Here is a 6,000-nt window from a genome sequence, read left to right as displayed (position 1 = left end):
CGATGTCAGAGGCATTGCAACATCTGGCTTTTAAGAGAAACTTCTTGGTGGCGCAGGTGCTACAAGCTGGGGTCTGGAAGCGTCAAACGACCTTCACAGCCCACTACCTGCAGGACGTGACCCACAGGAGCCTTGATACATTCTCGATCGGCCCTGTGGTGGCTGCACAACAGCTGGTCTAACCTCGGGCTCCTTAATGGACAGGTAGCAGAAGGTTGAGAGCATTGTTACCCGGTTTTAGACTGCATGAATGAAAGAGTATGTCTGGCCCTTATTTCTTTCTTCATCCTCCCCTCTCTTGGGGAAAGCAGCATCCTGGGTTCTCTGCATAGCTGACCTCGAACCTCTGCAGGTAAACCATGCTTCCTTGTGTTCCTAGTATTAAGATAATCCCCCATACCCCGACGAGGTGGTATTGGGAGCGTCCTAGCCTAGAATTCCATCTAAAGGACTTCAGGTCAACTTCCTAGGACGAGTCACACTTCAATCCTCCACACACAAGCTTATGTAGGCCGCACGTTCCTTGCGGAGCAAGGAACTTGCGAGGTGCAGGGGGACTTTTTCTCGAGTGCTGCTCACTCGGATTCTGAGTCCCCGGGTAAAGCCAAAGCCAGTAAGGCCGGGACTTTCCACCCTACCCATGTAAATAGCGTGGTTTGTATTTCGGTTACGGAACAAATGACAAATTCGGAGATAATTTGTATTTTTCCTAACCATGCAAACCTTAGCTATTTACACATATTTGCCCGCCAGCCCTGTCCCCCAAGGCAAGTCCTACCTCTAAGTGAAGTGAAGCAGTTTACCGGTGTGTGAGGGGGGGAGGGGTAGCTAGCTACCACTCCCCTACCCCCTTGCTAACTAGCGCGGGGGTAATTAACCCTCGTTAAAATTCTAATGGCTCGTCATTTCAGCTACGCCGAAAGTAATACCCCATGTAAATAGCTAAGGTTTGTATGGTTAGGAAAAATACAAATCATCTCTGAATTTGTCATATTTCGGGTCTGTGGACAAAACAACAGCTAAGTCTCCATATCAATCAAAAGGAGCTGTTAGCAGTCCTGATGGCTCTCAAGGGGTTCGAGAAGTTAGTACTGAACAAAGTAAGACAAATCAATGCAGACAATACCACAGCTTTGGCCTACATAGCGAAACAAGGGGGAACGCTTTCGAGGTCTCTTTACGAGTTGGCAAACCTCTTCTCGTTTTGGCACATCAAAGAAAGATATCCATGTTGACAAGATTTACGCAAGGGAAAAAGAATGTGAGGACAGACAGTCTCAGCAGGAGGAATCAAGTTCTCCCCACAGAGTGGACACTTCATCTAGATGTATGCAAGAAACTTTGGCGTATTTGGGGCCTCCCCCTTATAGATCTATTCGCAACCTCAAAAACCAAAAGACTAGAGAATTGTTGCTCCCCAGTTCCAGATCTCGAAGTATCACACATAGACGCGTTCCTGATGGACTGGTCACACGTAGATGTGTACGCTTTCCCTCCATTCAAAGTGCTGCACAGAGCACTACAAAAGTTGGTGTCTCACGAGGGAACCAGATTGACATTAATAGCCCCCTTCTGGACGTCAAGAGGTTGGTTCACAGAGGTACTGGAATGGATGGTGGATGTTCCAAGAAGCTTTCCATTGAGAATAGATCTTCTCAGACAACCCCACTTGGCAAGAAACCATCTAAACCTCCCAGCTCTACGCCTGACTGCCTTCAGACTATCGAAAAACTCGCAAGATCTAGAGTATTTTCGAAGGAAGCAGCCAATGCTATTGCTAGAGCAAGAAGAACTTCTACTATGAGGGTGTACCAATCCAAGTGGGAAGTTTTTAGAGCAAGGTGTAAAACAAAATCAGTTTCTTCATCCAGGACCTCTACAGCTCAAATTGCTGATTTCTTTTTAGAGCTTAAAAGAAGGCACAATTTCTCCTCCTCAACCATTAAAGGGTACAGGAGTATGTTAGCAGCGGTCTTCAGGCATAGACATTTAGACCTCTCGAATAACAAGGACCATCAGGATCTCCTTAGATCCTTTGAAACCTCTAAGAAATGTCAACAGGATTCACCAGCCTGGAATTTAGACGTGGTTTTAAAATTTCTTATGAGTGACAGATTCGAACCTTTGAACTTTGCTTCTTTTAAAGATCTGACTTTAAAGACTTTATTTTTAGTAAGCTTAGCAACAGCTAAAAGGGTCAGTGAAGTTCATGCTTTTAGCAAAAACATTGGCTTTAGAAACGACAAAGCTATATGCTCCCTGCAGCTTGATTTTCTAGCCAAAAACAAACGTCCTTCCCACCCATGGCCAAAATCTTTTGAAATTGCTAACTTCTCTGATTTGGTGGGTGAGGAGCTGGAGAAGGTTCTTTGTCCTGTTAGAGCACTAAGGTTCTATTTAGACAGGACTAAAGGTTTAAGAGGCAGTTCAGAAGCTCTTTGGTGTGCAGTCAAAAAGCCTGCTTTACCTATGTCTAAAAACGCCTTATCATATTTCATAAGACTTTTAATTAAAGAAGCTCACACACACTGTGGTGAGGCAGATCTTAGGCTCCTGAAAGTTAAGACTCATGAAGTTAGAGCTGTGGCAACTTCTGTGGCTTTTAAACAAAATCGTTCTCTGCAAAGTATGATGAATACAAAGTTTTGGAGAAGTAATCTGTATTCGCATCACTTTATTTAAAAACGTGTCCAGACTCTTTATGAGGACTGCTACACTTTGGGTCCATTCGTAGCAGGGAATGCAGTAGTAGGTGAAGGATCTACCACTACACTCCCTTAATCCCTTGTACTCTTTTCCCCTCTTGGAACTTGTATATATTTTTATGATTGGAGGAAATTGTTAGACAATCTTCCGCAATCTTTGACTTGGTCAGGTAGTCATTTGTTCCTTGAGAGCGCCCGGAACAAGGGTATTAGTTGAGGTCCTGTCAGCATATAGGTTATTCATCGTTTGACAGCTCCTAGAGTTCTTCAGCCCCCTGGGTGGATCGCTGGTTCTCAAAGGACAGCAGACTTATTAATGCAGAGAACTATTGAAGTCAGCTTCCTTAATAGGTACGAACCCTTAAGGTAGTTTTGTTTTAAACTCTTAATTCCATTAATGTTGCTGTCTCTGACCCACCACCAAGGGTGTCAATGAGTTATTATTATATAACCAGCGGGTAAGTTTAAATGTTTGAAAATATTTTCATAATAAAATAAATTTTTGAACATACTTACCTGCTTGTTATATAACTTAAAATCCCACCCTCCTCCCCTCTAGAGACATATGGGCATGGAAAATCTGATACTAGGAGGGATAGTTCGACCTAGCCCCGTGGTGGCGCTAGTGTATACCTGACATATCTATGCGATTGCTGCGAGTTTTGAATTTCTGCCGTGGACAGAAGCATAAAGCTATTATTATATAACCAGCAGGTAAGTATGTTCAAAAATTTATTTTATTATGAAAATATCATTTCTCCTAACTATATAAACCTTAGCTATTTATACAAACTTGCCCGCCAACCCTATCCCCCTTGTAGTCCTACCTCAGGGCAAAGTGAGCTAAATCACAGGTGTGTGAGGGGGAGCAGTAGCAAGCTACCCTCCCTTACACCCCGCTAACTAGCGGTGTGGGTAGTTAACCCTCGCTAAACTTTAATGTCTCGTCATTTCAGCTACGCCTAAAGTAATACCCCTAATAAATAGCTAAGGTTTGTATAGTCAGGAAAAATACAAATTATTTACAAATTTGTCATTTTAATTGTAAACGTGCACTCACTTTACCATCCTATATCTTTACAGCAGAGCTGTATGGTATCCTGACAGCTATTGAAAAAATAGCAGTAATGAAAGAGGATAATTCTACTATTTTTATGATGCGAAAAGTGTGTTGCAGGCACTGATGTCTTTTAATCCAACCATCCCTTTAGTTTTAAAGATTTTAGAGTGGCTCTATATATGTTGTAGTGTAGGTAAGAGGTTAAGTTTTGATGGGTCCCGGCTCTTGAGGGTGTGCTTGGTAATGAAGCGGCTGACAAATTAGCAAAAGAGGCAGCAGACAAACTACTTCCTGGAAGATATATTCTTCCTAGTAATGACTTTTTGCCTGATATAATAAAGGCTCTTGGTGATGTTTGGCAATGCTACTGGAATTCTGTCGATCAGAATAAGATGAAGGAAATAACAAATGTAATATCTCCATGGAAGTATGAAAATATGCCAAGAAGGTGGGAGACTTTCCTCTGTCCCCTTAGAATTGGGCAAACACGTTTGACTCACGAGTTCCTGGTGACTGGCAAGTGTCAGCCATTTTGTGATGATTGTTTGGTCCCTCTGACTGTGTGGCATTTACTTATTGAATGGCCCAGTCTTGTGGGTATCGGGTAACAATTCCTGTCTGAACCTCGTGGTGAGGATGGCAGGTACATCCTCACCAAGATTCTTGAAGGGGACATTTTCTTAGATGCTAGTGGCATTCTTAAATTCATATGAGAATCTGGCCTTCTTACTTGCTTTTAAATGTATTAAATTTTAAAAGTTTCATTGTTAAGCTCTTTATTAATTTGTTTTTATTTTTAGTTTATCTTAGTTATTAATTGTTAATTAAGCATGATTAAATTGGCATTAATGACCACTGATGTTATGATGCCAGATAACTGCAAATCATTCATTCATTTATTCACAGATGCGTCAAAAGAAGGATGAGGGGCTCACCTGTTGCCACACATGGCCTCCGGGCTTTGGTCTGAGTCCGAGCGACAGTGCCACATGAACCTCTTGGAAATTTTATCAACTCCTTTCAAGTCACACCGTGGTGCTGATGAGTGACAATACTACTGTAGTGACATATGTAAACAAACAAGGAGGTGCTTTTCTCAGTCCCTCTGCTATGTAGCTGTGAGAAAAATAAGATGGACGGAAGACAACTTGGTAGCCTTATCAGTCCAATTCATCCCGGGCAAGAGGAACATTCTGGCAGACAATCTGAGTAGGAAGACTCAGTTAGTTGGCTCTGAGTGGTCTTTGAAACAACAGATAGCCAACAAAGACTTGACTTTGTGAGTGCTTGCCAATGATTGATTTGTTTAAGACGTCCCTCAACCAGAAACTAACAGTGTACTTGCCCCCTGCACTAGATCCCCAGGCAGTCTGGCAAGACGCCTTCCAACATCTGTGGGACAACATGGACGTCTACGCGTTATCCCTCTTCTGCCTAGTAAAGAAGCTTCTGAACAAGATAAGGGCATCACAAGATCTCTTCATGACCCTAATAGCTCCTATGTGGTTCTATGCAGAATGGTTCCCAGACTTTCTTCATCTGCTCACAAAAGCACCAAGGGCTCTACCCTCACTTACTGATCTACTCAGACAACTACATGGAAAGATCTTCCACAAACTATTAGCTTCGCTACGGCTTCATGCCTGAAGGTTATCCAGCAACTCCTCACAGTGTGAGGCTTTTTGCAACCAATTGCAAGGAAGATGGCAGTGTCTCTGGAGGACTCTTGTTCGTTTTTAACCTGTGATATCAAATACAGCTTATTGCTGTATAATATGTGCCATAGTACCATAGAGTTTATCTCTTATGTACACTTTCTACAAGATGTAAAGCACTCATCTCTTCATTCATGGGTGCTCCACTGAGAGCAGGGTGAAACAATAGTCCCGTAACAAAGAAATTATTAATTTACTATCAAGTGGGTAGAATAGATTTAAATTCAAAACAATTTATATAAATGAATTATCCCCATACTAACTACTTTTACAGATATGTCAGGTTGCCTCTATTAAGCTCCTGCAAAGCACAGTCACACCCCAAGTCATTATACCAGCTAGTTGCTTAAGGACTTCTACCATCCTAAGGGTAATTCTCCATAGTAAAGAGCAAAATGATTTGTATTAGGTGTGGAACAAATGATAAATTTGAAATTAATTTGAATTTATCCTAACTATACAAACTTTGATCTCTTTTCTCATACTTGGCCCCAGCATCACCTATCCAACTGTAAATCCT

The 6,000-nt window shown here is 42.1% G+C and overlaps 1 protein-coding gene across 1 annotated transcript in view; it reads left to right on the top strand.

Moving 5' to 3' along the window:
- Galk (N-acetylgalactosamine kinase) overlaps positions 1 to 6,000 on the top strand; it is a 200,809-nt gene that overhangs the window by 53,022 nt on the left and 141,787 nt on the right. The window lies entirely within an intron of this gene.

This window comes from Palaemon carinicauda, chromosome 11 (assembly GCF_036898095.1).
Source record: "Palaemon carinicauda isolate YSFRI2023 chromosome 11, ASM3689809v2, whole genome shotgun sequence".
Lineage (NCBI taxonomy): Eukaryota > Metazoa > Arthropoda > Malacostraca > Decapoda > Palaemonidae > Palaemon > Palaemon carinicauda.
The sequence above is the reverse complement of the archived record's forward strand: the minus strand, read 5'-3'. Positions and strand labels throughout refer to the sequence as shown.